Genomic DNA, 20,401 nt, shown 5'->3' with positions numbered 1-20,401 from the left:
CAAAGTAAAACAATCCAAAAATTGGTATACAAATTTTTCTGGTTCAACTAGATCATGCCACTTGTCTTACAAGGAGAGGTTACGGTCTCGGAAATTCAGATCGGGATGAGATTTGGCATATTAGTAGTATCCCTTAAGGGTACTCTCAGGGTAAAGTAATAAAGCGCACTAGCCATAAAATTCCGAGAAAACAGCCTTTAAAGATTTACGCGCAACTTATTAACTAGTAGAGATTGTTCGTAAACAAGCGCCCGGTGGTCATGTGGGCAGCGCGCTGGGGTTCCATGCGGTCAATCCGGGTTCAAATCCACTGCGAGTTTTTTCATTTTTGTTCATTTATAAAGTGACTATTAGCGCTTTTTGCAGTTTGCAAAACTCTATTTACTATTCTCACAAACAAGTGATTACACATTTTTAGATATTATAAACTTTGACGAAGTAAATGATTTTTGCAATAAAAACATAATCAGTTTCTTTGTGGATGAGTAAGAATGTTGTTTTATTGCATATAAGCAGGTAGTCAAATTTAAAAAAAACCTAACCGTACTTATCGAGCAATGGTTTTGCTCCTTGATTCTGTTATTTGTAAATTTATCGTCTGCTGTATTTTTCATTGAATATTCAACTCTTTATTTTCCATCTATTATTGTTTGCAATGTTCATATTTGTTTTCATCATTAAATTTATTTATCGTCTGTACTGTATATTAGACTGGAACATTCTATACCGTGAAAAAGGATTTCAGTTTTTAAAATATTGTGAATCGAAATGGTCGGTTATTGAAGTAATCCTGAAACAAATAAAATCTGTTGGCAAAATGGATCAAAATTCATTGCACAAGGAATTGTTGAAGCAGAGATTAAAAGATGCGGTCGTTTATTACGAGAGCTTGCTTACTGAAAACCATTTGATTGCAGCAGAATCATCTAGTTCAATTTCTCATGAAGCAGTGTTAATGGGCGAAGAAATTTATGAACGTACTATGGATATGCTGGTTGAAAAAATATTTGTAACTGATGACGAACTTGCTCATGAAAATGAAAACTGTGAGGAGGAACCTTTTGAGCAAGTCGAAATTCAAAGCTCATCAGCTGAATACGAACCAAAAGAGGAAAAAAGAAGAGAGGTAGAGCATCTTCCTTTGGATTACAAAATTAAAGTTGTGAACATAGCAACGGCTCACCCCTCATGGAATCTACAAACCTTACAAAAAAAGGTTAAAAAAAAATGAATATTTATCGCAATGGGAGAAAGAAATAAAAAATGGAGGAAATCTATTAGATCAATACGATGTAATCAATTCTTGGACATATGATCGTTTTCTAGAAGCTCGAGAGAATTATCAACAAGTTACTACTCGGAACTTGCAACAGTGGGCTTTAGCAGCAGCACGACAGTTTACAGATTTTGAATTTAAAACATCTGACAGTTGGGTAAAAAAATTTCAAAAGGAAGCATGCCATTCGTCAGCGAAAAGTCACAAAATTTGTTTCAAAAAGAGAAACTGCGACGATCGAAGAAACTTTGGCTTCTGCAGACACTTTTGTAATCCAGACGTTAAAGTTGATACCGAATTTCAAAAACGATTATGTTATCAATGCTGACCAAACTGGTAAGTAATTAAAAACTTATTTTACAATCTTCAGACCAAGGGCGGATCCAGCTTCTGGTTTAGGAGGAGGTCATTTTCGGAAAGGGAGGGGTAAAAGGGTAATTTTTGTGCGAAATGGGAAATTTTTTTTCAAAATATGTCCCAAAAATGCAATTTTATTCTATATTTGGTCATTTAAAAGATGGGTCATGACCCCCCCCCCCCACACAACCCTCTCTCTGGATCCGCGCCTGATTTTGACAAAATATTTTAATTCCCATTTCCTTTTTCCAGGATGTCAGTATCAGTCGGCGTACAACAGGACTTTGGCTCGAAAGGGAAGTAAAACTATTTTCGTCAAAAGGCACGACATGAATAGAGTAATGCATTCATATACAGCTCAATATTCTTTTACCCTGTCTGGAAAAGTTCTGCCCTTTGTATTTGTTTTTTTTACAAAAAGCAACTGGTATTTTTGGCCCCCGAATTCAAAAAACAATTGATAAATACTAACAAAAATATAAAAATGTCATAATAACATCTTCGAAATCAGGAAAGGTAACGACAAGACTATACATCGAATTTTTAAACCGTTTGCTTGAAGTTTTATGTGGGAAAGGAAGAATTTCTATTGATTATCGACTCTTCGGGAGGACAAACAAAACCTGAACTATACGACCAAATTTTCCAGGATGATGAAAAATCTCCAACTTTTCAGTTAAAGGGATTCCACCAAAATGTACTCCACTTGTTCAACCTTGCGACGTCTATTTTTATAGACAGGTAAAGAATTTAATAAAAAATATACATAATTGCGCGTTTCTCGTAGAAAATAATAGAGAAATAAATGCCCGTGAAGACTGCATAAAAATACAATCAATTGTCCATCAACTGTCATCGCCAATTTTTGATAAAATGATTCGATATACCTGGTATACTTCTAAACATTCTGACAAAATTTCTGAATGTAAATGAAGTATGTTTTCCAACGACTCTTTCACAAAAAAGTTGATCGTGTAAGCAATCTTCCTTTATAAATTGTGCGAGATATCAAAACAGTTTTTGTTTTCCATGTTTTTATGATAAATATCATTCTGGTGTATGTATATAAATAACAACTATATTGTTAAAAATCATCTATAAATTAAGCTCCACAGTAATTTTGTAGCCTTTGTAATTCAAATTTTAACTTGTATCGATTTAATTTATCTCCATTTTCTCTATTCAAGTGCTTTACGTGTTTAAAAATTTCGCATTATCTTCAATTCAAATTGTACAAAGCTGTAACAGTTACTTTATAAATGAACAAAAAAAAAAAAAAAAAAAAACACTCGCAGTGGATTTGAACCCGGATCGACAGCATGGAAGCCCAGCGCGCTGCCCACATGACCGCCGGGCGCTTGTTTACGGACAATCTCTACTAGTTAATAAGTTGCGCGTAAATCTTTAAAGGCTGTTTTCTCGGAATTTTATGGCTAGTGCGCTTTATTACTTTACCCTGAGAGTACCCTTAAGGGATACTACTAATCTGCCAAATCTCATCCCGATCTGAATTTCCGAGACCGTAACCTCTCCTTGTTAGTAAGAGACATTTTTTTGTTCTATTTTATGGGGAGTCATGCAGTGCCGTAGCTAGGCATGGAAAAGGTACGGCGCTTGACTTGCATTGAAGGGCACTCCCAGAAACTCCGACTTAAAAAATATTGGGGGGAGGGGGCATGCCGCAGGAAATTTTCTAAATCTGAGATGAAAAATAGTGAGTTTTAAAGTTTTTTTAAAGCATTTTAGTCATATAATCAACATTAGAACCCCGAAAAGTCGACAAGCCCGACACATATTTTTAGGCTTTGAAAAAAGGAAAAAATAAATACGAACACACAGAGTATTTTTGTAAAAAGGTAATTTAATTTAAGCATGCTTTTTAAGACCAGTTGTTTTTTCATTAGTGATATCGGCTAACATATTCAAGCGTAAACGCAGTCTCTCAATGTCTAGGTCACTTTTGAAAAACTCAGTTGATTTTTCAAAATGTTTCACCTTTGTTTAATAAAAGCAAGCACTCTTGTTCAACTGCAATGACCTGTGTGCGTCCAGTTGATGTAAATCGCCCAACAATGCAAAATTGCACCATTTTACAAACCTCAATGTATAATGCCTTGTAGTACATTCGAGTCCCGACCTACGCGAGGGATGCATTCCAAGACCCCTCGCGTAAGTCGAAATTTTGCGTGGTGGAAAAAGGTATGTGTAAAATTTTTTATAAACGTACCCATTTATTTTAGACACTTGTAAACACCCCGTCAAACTGTTAAAAATCATCTCTTAACTCTACTCTAACTTTACATTCCTGTTTCTTACATAAAGAACTGAATGTTACTTGTTTTTTAAAAATACCGTTTTATTCAACATAAAATACTGCTACGATGTACAAAATCAATGATCAATGGGAAAGAAAGAAAAAATAAACCGGTATACGGTAAGCACAGTATATAGTAAGAAAAGCAAATGCATCTTTAGTTGTACTGAACAGTCGATCCATTAATGATATTTGTACACAATACATGAGCAGTTTCCATTTTCATAAATATCTGCATTTTACTAAGACACTACTCGGTGAATTTTTACGGATTTCCTTTTCTTGACTTGTAATTGTATGTATGGAAGATTCACTCATATCTAATTCTCGTGGTACCTTCAACGCATTTTTTAGTTGAGCTTCAGCTTTTCAAGAAGCTCTAACTTTTCTTTAATTGTCAGAAACTTTCTCCTTTTATCTTCACAAACTTTAAATGAAACAGTGCTCTTAGGTGCCATTATATTTCATTAACTTTCGCATTTAAAATGAAAACGGAACTTCCACTCTCACTCAGCGATGCTAAAAGGAAAAAGATCCATTCATGAAAAAAAAAAAAAAAAAAATAGTAGCCAAAGCCGATACGAACACACCACGATTCCCTCCCGAGAATTTTCGTGTTGCGGGTGCGGAATTCGCGTTAGGTCTGAATACTGGAGAAAAAATCGCGTTATAGCCATTTCGCAAAAGTAGCTGGAGTCAACTGTATTCATTTTGGATTTTGAAAGTGTGCGGTGAGCTGCCTTCGTTGTTTTCACTTCTTTGGTATACGTTGATTCCGAGGAAGGGAAGGATCATCATTTTGTGAAGGTTTTCTTTTAAACACAATTCCTAAAAGTATTTAAAATTATCACGCCTCCCATTTTATATACAAATCATGCTCTCATATATTTTTTCCGGGTCAGCAACACTTAGGTGAGCGCGCCGCAGCACTGCTCACCGGCAACAGACTTGACCCGTAATTCGCGCACTATGACAAATTTTTACAGTACTCGCAGCACTGTTACACTATCATTATTCACACCACTCGTTTTCAGTTAACCTGCTTACACAACCGTAATCATTATTTGTTTTAACTCATTACTGAATGTATTTTACAAGGTAAACTATCTTCAAATAAGAAAAATAAAAGATAAATTTATGAGTTTAAAAAGCATAATGTAATTAATAATTTTTTTGATTTATTGGGGGGGGGGCTCTGCCCCCTCAAAAATATTTTTGAAGGGGCTCGGGCCCCCTCAGGCCCCATGGAGTCGGCGCCACTGGTTCCATGATGACCACATCGTACAAGAAACGGTTAAGTTTCCTGATCCAAAATATCACACATTCTCAAAAAAAATTATGGTATGTTTGCGCCAAAGGATGGTGCAATTTTGCAGGCTTCAAAAGATGACGCATTCATTACCTTTGCCATATTTTGGTGCATGTGTTCACTTTTATTATACTTGGCCTGATTGTCACGGAGTAATCTGAGGCCTACTTTTGCTTCTATTTCAGCAACTAGATGACTTAGAGACTTCTGGATTTGACCAAATGATTTGCTTAATCTTAAGGTACAACTTAATGCTGAACAATTAAAATTCTGAAATAAAATTATTATTTCGGTTAAGATGGAAAACAGCAAATTTCATGTAATTTCCCCATAAAATACTTAAAAATAAAACCCATTGTTACAAATTTTGTTGCCTTGCAACAGTAATGTTAATAGTAATCATAATGAAAAGTTTGAATCAAGGCTTCTCTGAAGCAAGCATGAGATGCTCTGCACTCGCGTAGGTTTTTATCCTCGTCTACGCCAATGATCGATAACAGGGCTAAGTAAAGAGACATATTAGGATCTTTATCTCGAGTAACTTGTATGTTGTGAAACATAAATTAGTTTGGGAAACCTTTAATATTTGAATGAATTAGTACACAAATAAATAAATCGGAGATAGGAATATGGGTTAGTTTTTAGTGCCAATTTCTTATAGTTTTAGGCTCGCATATAGGTTTTACATTTACACTAAAAATAATAAAATAACAGAGTTAAAAAAAAAAAAAAAAATTAAGCACTTTCCATAATGCACTCAAAAAGACAAAATAACTTTTCTGGGTCAGAAAAAACAATTCAAGTATTCCTGTAGTTTTCAATGATTCCAAGAAACTGACACTACAAACGAAGAAAAGTGCGGCTCAAGTCATTTCAAACCAAACTTTCCCATTAAGAAAAATATGCATGTTTCAACCACTATAGTTTCAACACTCAAATTTATGTTTGAAAACTAGATAATGATATGACTTGAGCCGCACTTTTCTTCGTTTGCAGTGTCATTTTCTTGGAATGATTGAAAACTACAGGAACACTTGAATTGTTCTTGCTGACCCAGGAAAGTTATTTTGTCTTTTTAAGTGCATTATGAAAAGTGCTTAGTATTTTTTAAAAAAATTCTTTTATTTTACTGCGTAGACGTACAAGATATTTTTGCAAAGTTGACTTTCTAATGCTCAGGTATTTGCTTCTGTTTAAAAGAAAATGATCAGTTTTTTTTCTCTCCTCCGTTTCGAATATTTTCTTGAGCCTGTACTTATGATCTCCTTAAATCCTTAATCAGTCAGGCGACGACAGTAGGTGTTTTTCCGTATTTGCCAGAACCAATACGATGCGAATGTCAGTAGCCTTCTCTTAAATTCAGAAGTGATGCCGCTCGGCCCCTTGCCAAGTATGTCGTCTTCTTCGACCACATTGTATCTGAGGATGGCGGCGAAAGTGCCAGATCTCTCTCGAAATATTCGATAGGAAAGCGGCCGGACTAATCGATGACCCCCATGTTGCCAGTGAAACACTGCGGAGCGCTTTCTTTTGTTTTGGCCCCGTATGGACTGGGAGTTCCCTTTTTATTTTGTTTTTGCCGCTGGAAGAAAATTCGAAGATTAGAATGGGAATCTTCGAAATAAAGAAGTTAGGAATCGATAAAAGGCTGTATTGTAATTTCTTCTATAAGATGCGCTTTCCCTTTCGTTTAATAAAGTAATGCGATTCTCAATCCATTTGCGCAAATGAGACATTTTGACACATATATTTGCACTTTATTCCCGAAATTAAAAATTTTGACTTTTAATTGTGATGTATTCGAATATAAGGAGCACTTATGGTACCGTAATATAAAATATCAATTTTCTGAAATATATATATATATATATATATATATATATATATATAGCTATATTTTGCTTGAAAAATAATGATTCGCACGTGTTGCGGATGTGACCGCACGGTTACGGCCGCTGCAGGTAGAGTCAGTTGGGGGTAGCTATGAACAAATTTTCTAAGTTTCAGATCAAACAGCTACCAGAAGTCTTTCATACATGCAGAAATTCTGAAAAGTCACCAAAAACGAATGTTTCATTGCCCTACTTCATTCTGTAAGTTTTTTTTTTTTTTTTAAGTTGCAGTCAGTGATTTTAAAATGCTTGTTCATAATTACCCAATATGTTCATATTTACCCCAGTGTATATAGGGTAATTGTGAACAATGATTCGAGTCATCATCCACAGAATGATTTCCTTAAACTTTGCTTACTGTACCATAAAAATGGTAAACCATGAAGGGATCTTGCTTTTTTCTCTTTGCTTTTTGCAGGAGTTCTGGCTTTTTCAGTGAAATGCTGGAGTGCTGCTTCATAAAGCCAATATACCAATCCTCCCCTGGCCATTCATCTTTTGTTGGCCTTACCGTTTTTGAAATGATCGTGCAATCCATTAGCTACAGCATACTGCTGGCCGAGGGTTTTCAATTCTTTTTTCTCACAGGGAAACCTCATTTGAGCCGCGGCAATAATGCATTTCAACAGAGTTTGCTCCACATCAATAAGGATGTCTGTTAAGCGACCTGCTCCAATTTTATCAGCCTCAGTTTTGCCTGTGACTCTGTTGTGCAATACTCTCATATTAATGCCATTGGTTGCCACTGCATCTCTGTAGGTTTTGTTGCCATTCAAAATATGCTGCACTATCAAGTCTTCTCTGGAGTAGCTCGGGCTGGCTTTTTTTTTTTTTTGATGTGGGTGCGAGGCATTTTTTGCATTTGAACCTGTAAAGGAACTTATTAGGTAATGTTTGTTGGCTTATTTTCATGATTAAAATAATAATTAAAATTTTGACCGTAAAAAAACATCAGAAATGCCAGAAAATGCTCTGAAACAAATGTTCGTAATCACCCCATATCAAGAAAAATATGGGGTAAATATGAACACTCTTCTGTGAATCATTGAGAAAGAGATCTAGGAAAAATTAATAGAAATCCTAATGGGGCATTAAGTACTGAATGTGAAATGTTTGAGAACAACATCTTACCTGGATTTCCTGTGATGAAACAGTCACAAAATTGAACACATAACAAAATGATTTTCACTTTCCGAAGATATTAACTCTTATAATAACTGGAATGGCATAATCAGTGTTGTCAAACTTTCGGGAAACACCTGTTAGCTATCAATCGAGTGATGAAAAATCACATTTCAATACTTTTTGGTTCTTACACTGCTCATAAGAACTCTAACGGCGCTTGTTCGGAACTACCCCACACTGTAAAAAATCTCGGAAAACTCTCTGAATATATAAAAAAGTTTTCCGTAATACACAGATTCGTACGCCCTCCGCAGTTTTCTGCAATAATCAAAAACGTTTCCCGTATAGCAAGAAAGTAAGAGTCGACCTCGCAATTTTATAGTCCCGCAGCAAATCTAAACTGAAACTTTCGAAAGCACGCAATGAAAACAAGTGCTGACTCATGTATGCGAAGTAAAACTCATCAAGGGGATTAGTAGAAGTTTTGTTCCTCGCATGAATTCACTGAAGATAATTCTAAAGTCTTATATTTTCTTGCATATGTATCGTCATAAGATTGAATTTGAAGCTATGTCACTTATTTTTAAGTACGAAGTGCAAATTCTCGACACATGCTCGCGGAAGGAATACAAACTGAAATTGAAAACCAAATAACTACCGAGAGGACGCCATGTAAATTCATTGCGTCGCATAACTTGTGTAGGTAATTTACTTTTTTCTTGGATACTTTTCTTCTTTCTACCAAATGGGTAATTTTTGTTGGCAGAATTTTATTCTGTCATAAAAATCACCTTTTTGGTGACCAAAGCCTGCAAAAGACCACCACCGACGAATAGGTAAGTCGCTTTGCAACTCTATTACTTTAAAGAGATTTAGTTCATATAAATCTCGTTAAAAAAAAACTATTTTCTTCTGTATTATTTTTTCGTTGTGAACTATTGCAATTTGAAAATATTTTACATTACATAGAACACATATTTAAAGTGCAAGTGTGTCTAGTTTTATTCTGTAAAATTTATGAATTGAAGATTATAAAAAAATTTAAATATGTGTTATTGTGTACTTTGTTTTTATGTGTCAATCTCAGTTAATATTTGGCTATGTATCAAGCATTATGAATTAAATGTTATAATATGCAAATTGTCAGGTTTGATAGTTCGTCTTTAAGGTTGCATGTTTTCATTCTCTTGTAAACAGTGTAGCTAGATTGTATGAAGTAAAAAAAAAAAAAAAAAACTATCTCTTGTAATTAGGAACATAGTGCTTCAGTATTATCTAAATGACGATATCTCTTTAAATATTTGCATTAGCGAAACGCTTTAAATTAGTTAAATGTGTATTAATTTATTTAACAAATAGATACATATATGTATTTAAAAGTGTCTTCATTTTTTTCGTTTTACGAGCCTCAATTTTACCAAAAGCAAAAAAAAAAAAAAAAGAAAAAGACTTAATAAAATAATTTTGTATTTTTACACCATATTAAAGTATTTGACTTATAATTTATATGATACTTTGATTTATAATGTATGTGATACTTTGATTTATAATGTATATGATGTTGCTTTTTCAAGGGGGGGGGGCGCTTCATAGCATTTTATGGGTGCACCATCACTTTTATGGTGGGGGAGGGGTTATTCTCATATATATGAAATGGAATAATCATGTAATAGAGTTCAATGTTTTAATAAATAAAATATATAATGCATTTTGCGCACACTGTAAAAATAAAATCAGTAACCTATTTTGAATAAGTATTTATATTTGTGATGAGCTGGAAAAGGGCAAGAACAGAAGAATCAACCCGAATGGTTCCAGCAGGGGGACTTGGTGTCATATTTAAATTCATCAATTTCTCTGTTGGTACTTTTCGGTACACTTTGTTCGTCAGAGAAATTGACTTGAGGTGAACGAATTCCGGAACGCGAAGGGTAGGTAAGTCCTGTCAAATTTTATCCGAAGATAAAAGCTATCAAGTTTGATACAAGATATGTTTTTAAGTTCTGCATTAAAAATACAATATGTTGATAGTTTTGTCTTGAAAATATTGAGAGAAAAACTGAAGTTTAAGATTGTTTAACAAACAATCCCCACTTTTCAGAAGGTACCCCCACTCCAATTCCCCGACGATTTTGTGATTAGGAATGAAACTACTAGATTATTTCATAATTTTTCAAAAATTTATAACTGTGCATATGTTATGCTGTTAACCATGCTATTTGTCATTAGAAATTCCCCCCCCCCAAAAAAAAATCCACGAATAATTCTAAAATTGCTTGTATTTTTGCTCTTAGATATGAAAGAATTGAAACTGATATGGTATGCAATACTATAATAAAGAATTATGTTTTAGAAAAAATCACGGAAAAAGGATTCTGAAATTCTCGGAAACGTTTTTGAAAATTGTTTGCAGAATTCCGAAATACTCGGAAACGTTTTCGAAACTTTCATGAACCACAGCTGCACAGAATACTCAGAAACATTTCTGGAAATTACGGAAAGAGGATTCCGAAATACTCAGAAACGTTTCTGAAAATTACAGAAAGAGGATTCCGAAATACTCAGATACGTTTCTGGACATTACAGAAATAGGATTCCGAAATACTCAGACACGTTTCTGGACATTACAGAAAGAGGATTCCGAAATACTCAGAAACGTTTTTGAAACTTTCATGAACCACAGCTGCACGATATACTCAGAAACGTTTCCGGATTTTTTTTACAGTGCATGTTCATTTTCCCCCCAGCTGACCCTACAAATCATTATTTTTTAGATACAAGAAATTTTTTTAGAAATTTGATACTTCATAAGATGATACATATACATAATGGTTCCATTGAGCCATAAGTTGCTCAGAGTCAGAATGGAACTTTATGAATTCCATTGAGTTTGAGGAGAATATTGTCCAATCAAGCAAGGCCGTAGCCAGGATTTTGTTTCAGGGGGGAGGGGGGGTCTTAAATTTTCGACAAAAATAAAAGTCACGTGTTGCTAAATTTTTTTACTGCGCATTGGTAGGCATATGGTAATGAGAGAGGGCGGGGGGGGGGCAAAACATAAAAATGGGGAAAAAATCGAAAGACAGGGGGGGGGGGCAGGCGGAATTAGAGAGTGTTTTAATTTTTTCTTTTTTACAGTAATTTTACTGAATTACCAAGAGTTGAAGTTACTGCATCAAAATGTTTAAATATGAGCAAATGTATTTCCTCGGAAATTTAAATTTTTTATTATAATATCATTTAATCAAAATTCAACAATGTACAAGTTTTGTTGGTACAGAAAATGATGTGTGGTGTCGAACTGGTAGCAATTGTCAAAGATACAAATGACATGAGGACCTTTAATTGGCCCTCAAGTTTGAACATGAAATAGTAATTTGCACCATCAATCACTTTTCATGAGTTTTGAAGATCAGGAGTGCTCAAATTATTGTTTGTAAGGAAGAGCAGACCTTGGAGTATTTTTAGTATTTTTACATGGGGGGGCCAAACTGACACTGTGTTGGGTATCTCATTTTGACGCAATTTCAAAAGACTTTTTTTTAAAAAAACACAATTTCAGGCTATATTTGGTAGTGACACAAGGAAAAGGGTTTGGTTTGTTGACGCTTCCCTGGAAATTTTTGAAGCCTTAAGAACGACTCCGACATCTGGGACTGACTCCGGAAAGTTTTGTTATTGAAGTTTTAAAAACGCAATTTTGGGATACATGTTGACACGTTAGGGAAGGAGGTGGTTGCTCTAACTCGGAAATTTTTCGAAATTATAAGGGGTACAATTGATGACGCTGGGGGAGAAGAGAAGAGGTTCGGGGGACTCTCAAATTTTTGACAATAAGACTTTAAAAACGCCATTACAAATTTTCTTTGGGTGAGTTTACGGGAAGGAGATGGAAATTTAGGAGCTTTCCCATAAAACACTTTCTAAAGTTCGCTTTGGTAACATTAGACAAGGGAAAGAGGTTACCCATGGAAAATTGTTTGCACTCGAAGTCCAAGAAATATGATTTTCGACTATGTTTGGTACGACGGCATAACAGGCGGGATAGCAGGGATTGGGGTATCTGATCCGAAAAATTTCCAAAAGAGCCTAAAAACCTAATTATGGACTGTCGTTGTTGGTCTTGTCGAAAGGATTAAAACCCTCTTTTGGATCAGTGGTATGCCGCGGCAGGCCATTCTAAAGTAAAAAAAAAAAAAAAAAAAAAAGAGGTGTATGAAATTGAAGGTGTCTTTTTTATATCAAATGTGTCTTAAATACAGGGGCCTCTTCCCCAGAAATTTTCAGGATTTGTAGTCTTGAAAATGCGTTTTTAACGATCTTTGGTAATGTTAGAAGGAGAAGATTTATGTGGTGATTGTAAAACCGCAATGTTGTAACATCTCTAATTATGTTAATAAAAGGGCGGTTCGACAGTTCTCCAACGAATTTTTTTTTAATTGTAGCTATAAAAACATGTTTTAGAAGATTTTTGGTGATGTTAAGGGGAGGAAAGATTCCAGGGCCCGACTCCGCAAATTTTCTTAATTTGTGGTTTTAAAAATGCGTTTTAGACAACTTTCGGTAACATAAAGAAGAGTTTTAGGGGGCTCCCCCGGTCCTTTGAAATTGTATCTTTTAAAATGCAATTGTTGATTATCACCTATTATACTACGAGAAGGGGGGTTCGGGGGCTTTGCTCCGAAAGTTTTCGAAGTTATAGTTGCAAAACCGATTTTATACGAACTTTGGTAATGTTAGGAGGGAGAGAGATTCGGTGTAAATTCCCCGGATTTTTTTCTAAACTGAAATCTTCAGAATAGAATTGTGAGACCATCTTTGGTAACGTTAAGGTGACCGGCAATCTTTCCCTATTGAAGCTCCAAAAACATAATTTTGATTGACATTCAGTGATGTTAGGGAGGGGGGGGGGGAGTTTTCGGAAGCTCTCCTCCGTAAAATTTTCGAAATTTACGTCATGAAAACTCAATTAAAGACAATCTTTAATGATTTTGGCGAGACGGGAGGGGGGGGGGGGGTTGCAGAGAGACGCTCCTCCAAAAAAATTTGAAGTTAGCTTTAAAACTCAGGTTTTAGAATATCTTCGGTAATGTTAGTGGGAGGAGAGGTTTGGGGGCCCTTCTTCGGTAATTTTTGGGGGCACTTCCAACGGAAACTTTTTTGAATTTGAAGCCCTAAAAACGAAAGTTTTGACTATCTTTGGTGATATTGGAGGGTGGGGGGACATCTTTCATTTTTCCAAATTAAAGTGCGGAAAAGAAAGTTTTGACAGTTTTTTTATAGCAAGACTTTGAAAATTTCGGGGAGGGGGGGGGGTTCTGATTTTATTAATTTGATTTTGTCATCAGGGTTTTTTGGAAAAAGCTTATGATATAAATTGGAATTGTTGGGAGGTATTGTGACCGTAGTATTTTATGCTTTTAGAAAAAATCGTGGACTAGTGATGTATTTTTTCAATCTTCTCTTCTTTCCTTTTTTTTCCGGAAAAAAGAAAAAAAGAAGAAGAAAAAAAAAAACACCCTTGCATTTGCGGACCGCCAGGCGAATTTTGTCTACGAACCGGTGAAGTTTTTTTTTCCCATTTCTTCTTTTTTTCCAAAAAAAAAAAAAAAACCTTTCGACTCGAGGACCGTTATCGTGAAAAACATTTGTGAGCAACTGAGGCTTTTTCCCCTTTTTTTTTACAAAACATTATAATAATAAATGAATTAATAGAACTTGGAATTAAAAAAGTCACAATAAATAAATAAATGTTAAGAATAAGACAAGCAGGGGCGTGCACAGAAATTTTGGGGCCCGTCACACATGACTTTTACGGCCCCCCCCCCCTCCGTATTGTTTACGATTATATTCCACCCTTCATTTTTAAAATATTGGGCTCCCTTCAGGCTCGGGCCCGGGCTAACAGGTGTCCCGTGGTCTTTTCACTTGGGACTAGAACGTTATTACATTTGCACAGTTTGCGAAAATCGTCGTATACTGATTTACTAACTCGTCGTAAAGCGCTATTTCACTAAAATGGTCGTAAAGTCGTCGAATGCAAGAAAGCATATTGCATGTCGGCGACCAATTGTAATAAAGTAGTTAAAGCATGGAACCACACACACACAGGCTCGTCATTTACAGGGATTAGTTATCCTTCCCTCTGGCCTTGAAAAATTAATGATTTTACATATAAATGGGTACAGTTATTGTTGCTGTCGGATAAAATCCCCATCCCCTCAAAAAAAAAAAAAAAAAAAAAAAAAAAATCGAAATGACTGGCCTGCATGTTAGGGGAATGTGGGGCAAAGTGAAATGATTAAGATGACTGAGTTTTTTCAAAATAAACAAATCGGAAATTTGTTTTGAAAATTACAGTACATAAAGAAGGAACATTGTATTTTATAAAAAAAACTTGCCTTGAAATAGTATTTTTTATATTCAGTAAGTTACTGCCCTATAGCCAGGGCTAAGGCAGAAATACACCGCCAGCTCAGTCAATTCCAGCTGAGGACTGCAGTTTCGTGCTTATATTTAGCAGTAAATTTGAGTCTAAAAATAAGTGGAAAATTTTCACCTTTTCTTTCCATGGGGCAAAATAAAAAAAAAAAAAAAAAAAAAAATTAATGAAATATTTTCTATTTGATGACAAACATATTTTTGATCAAAAGAACCTAAATGAAGGATAATGAAACAGTAAACGAATAACTGAATGAATAAATCAACTAATGTATAAAGAAAAATAAATGAGCGAGTAAAAGAATGAATGAGTAAGTAAATAAGTGACTGAATGAACAAATATATAAGTGAATTATTAAATGAAGGAAAGTAAATGAGTTAATAAATAAAAACGTAAGTGATTTACATTAAAAGATTGAGTGAGCAAATGAAACAAACTATTTCTGCCCCATCCACTTTCCCCGTATGTACTTGACTAATTGTACAATTTATTTAAAATACAAATAAGATTAATATTAACTAAATTAGTACTTGAATATTAGGTAGTCTCAATATTTAAAATGTTGATAACAATAACTTTATCATTTCGTAGTAACAAAAATAGTTTTGGACCTACAACAAAATATTACAATATGAGTATCATTTTTAAAAAAATTGCTTGTATTATCAAATGTTTTTATCCTCGGCGGTATTTTTTTCTTGACTGGAATAGACTACATATGGTACTATATAGTTAAAATAATACCAGATAGGTGGATCTAAAAGCAGAAAAAACAGTGCCGTATGCAAGGGGGGGTCTTAGGATTCAACCCCCCCCCCCCCCCCCCGGAAAAGTTCGGTTTGACATTTAAATGTTCGTTTATATTTAAAAATTTCCAAAAAATATTGTTCCAAAACTCAAATGTCTTTCATATGTATATTAATTGCATAAAACGCTTTCATAATAGATAACCCGACGACTTGAACATTTGCGCAAATAGCGCAAAACTTCGCATGAAGGTTTTTTAACCCTCCCCGAAATTATTTTCTGGTTACTGCCCCCCGAGAGAAAATATTTCACCATTTCACTTTGCCCCGCTATTTCACTTTGCCCATTTTCTCCTACTACTTTTTTTCTGCATTTCCGTAAATCTGGATGAGTCGAAAATTTGACGTACACTGTAAATCAATGAAAAAGCTGATCAAAAAGCTGAAACTAAAAGTAAACCACTTCAACCGGACATAGAATGTTAGAACATCTTATCTGTAGATAAAGTAAATAAAAACGACAACTGCTTACGCTCATTTCTATAGACTGAAAAGTTTGCATTTTTTTTAATAACTCAGCAAAAAGTCTGCAATTTGAACAAAAGCATGCATTGCTGCCTCAACTGCTCTGACGTTACTTCTTAAAGTAAATACTCTTTCTTTCCAACTTGTTTTTAAATTAAGTATTATATAGTAAAAAAATTGCATGCCAAATTCGTGTAAATTATAATTTGATTGAAAACTATATTGTATTTTTTCATTTGTTGGAAAGAATTGTGCAACTCTTAAATAATTTGCATTAAGCGATAGCCATTGAGAATGGCGACAGCAGTACCAATCTTGCAATCTTTTTATAACGTTGGAAGATTAGGTAACTGTGGCTTTCATTTCTTTCTTTCTTTCTTTTTTTCCTTTCCTTTTTTTTTTTTGGATGTGGTACTTAAAAATTTGGTAGTTTTTTTGTTTCAATAAAATAAGTTTCTGAGAAGAGATATACTTGCATGAAACTCTTGAAAATGTTTCTGCAGTTTTCAGAAATGGCGATATGTTTCGAGAATGGCCGGGACAGTTTTACAATGCCCCTTATGAGTAAATTCATGGTAAAGACCAATGTGTGCGAACAGTAACAATTTAAAAGAAGAGTTTTCTTCAAGCCAGGAGCTATTTACAGCTCATAGGATTTGTTTTTTTTTTTTTTTCCGCTTCCGCAAAATGACCGTTTCAGCGCGCCACAACCGTATCGCCCGTACTTTCCCACTGAATAATTGAGGATGCAAAGAGCGCGATCTCTGCGGCTACCTGGGGCGCAAATGATTTTCAGCAGGCATATAGCCCCATTCCGTGCGCCCCGCGTTTCTTCAGTTCGATAAATCGATGGGTCTTTCTCTCTCTCTCTTCCTTCCGCATCTGCCCCTTCGATGAGGTAATGTAGTTAGGAAGGCTCTGTGAATGACGGACGCGAAAGAGAGACCTCCAGATTAAAGATTTCCATTGTCTCGCGCTACCTTTGCCCCATTATGCCGAAGCTGCGCTGTTTCTAACGTCGCAGCCCGTTCGAAGTGCTCGTCGCTCGCTACTTTGATTTTGGGCCTGCCCCTTGAAAATGAACTTGTACCATTTAGATTTAAATAATTTGACACTTTGAGCATCCACCGACTTCTCTTTTCTTTTGTCTGTAATGTCACCCCCTACACACAGCCCTTTTTTCTTTTATCTAATTTACGAGAGAAGCTAAACTTCTATTGAGGGAAACAAAATCCTTCCCCAAGAAAAAAATGTGAGAAAAGGAAAAAATCTATGAACGAATATTTTTGTATGGTATATTGTTAAGGAGCGTTAAACATTATTTTAGTCGAACGTAGAAATCGGAAAATTAATTTAAACGTAATTTTCGATAACATTTAATTAGCTGAAAACTAAAGCAGTGACTTTTGTAAAGCTTTGCAGCTGCATATATTACTTGATGAAAGTTTCAATAAAATATTTTGTATAAAGAACGAAACTTGGGGGTGAAGTGCGAAATTCGAGAAAAGTTTCCTGGTTTTCCGGCAACCGAGTAGATGTGATTGTTGCCAATTCAACGAATAGGTTGGCAAAGATGTAATGATTACAGTTTTGGGTAGATACTGTTCCATGCTCAAGTTTTTCGTACAACTAAAGCAAAGCAGGTTCATACAAAAATTAAGCCAGTCAACAGCATTTCACATAATCGAATATTATGTATCACGTTCGAGTAGTGTTAAAATTAAAAATAAGAATTCAAATCCAGGGAGTCACGAAGACGGAAGTCGCATATGATGTTTTCTAAGTGTCAAAAGGAAAAATCTAGGTACCAGGTATTTCTTTCTAGGTATTTTCTTAGACTAAATCAAAAGAGTTTTTAAATTCCTATAAGTAGAAATAATACACTCAGTGGCCAATGAATTAGAACCTTACTCGTACTGCGCAAGGGTTTGGAGGGAGTATCATGATATGGAGCATGTTCTATGGGTATGGAAATGGCGCCCTTGTGTTCATCGGGGGTAAACAAACAGCCATGCGATACCTAGATATATTGGCAGATCAAGTGCATCCTGCAATATTGTATTTTTATCCTAATAGCAACGGATACTTTATGAACGGTAATGCAACTATTCATCGTGCCAGAAGTGTTGAAAATTGGTTCGCTGAGCATCAGTCGGACTTCGAACACCTTCCCTGGCCACGGCATAGCCCGGATCTCAACCCCACAAAAAATGTGTGGGATATGGTGGAAAGACGCATCCGACAGTTCTCTCCTCTTCCATCTAGTTTACAAGATCTAAAAAGCTGCATAGCCAATGCATAGTCTTTCTCTGGATTTAAATGCACTCTAGACGCTTGTAGACTCGATGTCCTAACGAATCAGAGCAGTTATCCGTGCAAAAGATAGTTCAATAAATATTCATCTTTGGTTTCTAATTGGGCCAGTGAGTGTACTTATGCAAGATAGAACCAGATAATATCTATTGGGGGGGGGGGAGTTAAGCGATGTGCATGAGGAAAATGACATTTGGCAAAGGAAAAATTGACTATTTGAAGAAAAAAAAAATCTTCTCTATTAATTTATCTGCGGTTCAACATCCAGGCGATGCGCCCTCCTCCCGCGTGTGCACCTTCGTTTTTTTTTTTTGGTCCTCAAACCTGTGCGACTTTGTTGTTTCTTACCTACATTTTTTTGCACCCTTAAACCTGGTGCCCTCGCTTTTTTACGCCCTCAAACCTGTGCGTCTCCCTTTTTTTTTGCCTTTAAAATCTATGCGCCCTCTTTTTTTTTTTTGACCCTTGAACCTGTGCACGTTTTTTTCATTTAATTTATTTTTTTATTTTGTTTGAGCCCTCGCACGTCTACGCCGTCGTTTTGTTTCCCTCTCGAACTTGTACGCCTTTGTTTCTTAGTGCGCCCTCAAACCTGTGCGCCATCGGTTTTATTTTATTTTGTTTTATTTATTTATTTTGCTCCCTCAAACCTGTTTTTTTTCCTTTGAACTTATGCGTCCTCGTTTTTTAATTTATTTTTTCCTTTTCTTTCTTTTTTCTTCTTGGTATTCAAGGTTGGCGCCCTCTTGAGAGACTCGGCAACATGTAACTATCATATACTTTCGTATTAGTTGGATAAAATCCTAAAAATCTCTATAACGTGTCACGATGAATCGGAAAAGTAAAGACTCGATGAGAGTATCGTCCTCACTGTTTGGAGATCTTGAAGCCAAACCGAAATTTTTGGCCGCAAAATATGCCTAGGGACAACTTATTTCTATCTGCTTTTGAATGTAAAATATTTTGAAGCATAACTATTTTCCTGATCTGAAGGGCTTGTATTAGGTGGTAAAAGGCTAACTTGTAAATGCGTTAAAGATAACAGTGAATTGCAAGGGGGGAGGGGGGCGTCAGGCAAGTGTATGAGGGTTTAACTTGGTGTTGCGAGGCCTTCATCTTAATTTTCAAAGTAAAAGCTGTAATCCAAAGATTCGAGCCCCAGACTTCCGATCCTATCACCTGAACATTCATATCACATTAGATGTGAGAAACTTTCCCTATCCATTTACACATTAAAATTAGAATTTTGCATACAATTTGAAGATAAACAGGAAAGTGACTTTGTTTCGAGGGTCAAATGTTACATTTAAAAAAGTATGTTTCGAAAGACCAATAGAAAGATCTCTGGGGAATCTAGGATGGGGAATGATCTCTCTCTCTAAACCAGTTTCAAATTTTCTAACCTACAGTAATCGTGCGTTTGATGTTTTATTGTTTCGTTTTGGATCAATGAAGCTTTTAATTGTTGGTCTGCTTTCTCGGCGATGAGGAGTTGAAGGATTTTACCACTTAATTCAAAAATTAAAAATTCAGTGCTCTGCAAGATGCAAACATGTCGAGAGAATGTTGCGGTTTTCTGCGACTTCATTATGGTTCGTATATGTTCCTTTGTGAGACAGAAATCGAATTTTTATTCTTTTTTTGGGCCCCTAAAGCAACCTCGCTACCATCCCACTTTACCCTGGCCTTGAATGGCACACTTTCACCCGACTTCAACAGGTGTTCTGTACGAATCTCTCTCCTCCCCTCACTTTTTTTTTTTAAATCTACTACGTAAGTGAGGGCCTGCCCTCCATTTCGGAATGGGGCAGGGATCATTGTACGCGGCGTCTGGTGTAGCAGTCCCCCGAATCAGCCTCTGCACACCCTTTTTCTCAGCTTCCAGACTGTTCCAAAAATACATTTTGAACAAAGAAGTTTACAATCAAAACATGACTCATTTTTATAACTTTAACGCACGCACACACACACATATGCATGGGCACGCATAACAGATAGCAATTTCTCTACATTTTCGATATTTTAGTTAATCATCGTTTTCATACTCATACGAAAACAAGTAAAAATTGTGAGGAAATAGAAAAATTTTAAGACTTAATTTT

This window comes from Uloborus diversus, chromosome 1 (genome assembly GCF_026930045.1).
Source record: "Uloborus diversus isolate 005 chromosome 1, Udiv.v.3.1, whole genome shotgun sequence".
Classification (NCBI taxonomy): domain Eukaryota; kingdom Metazoa; phylum Arthropoda; class Arachnida; order Araneae; family Uloboridae; genus Uloborus; species Uloborus diversus.
This window is presented reverse-complemented; position numbering follows the sequence as displayed.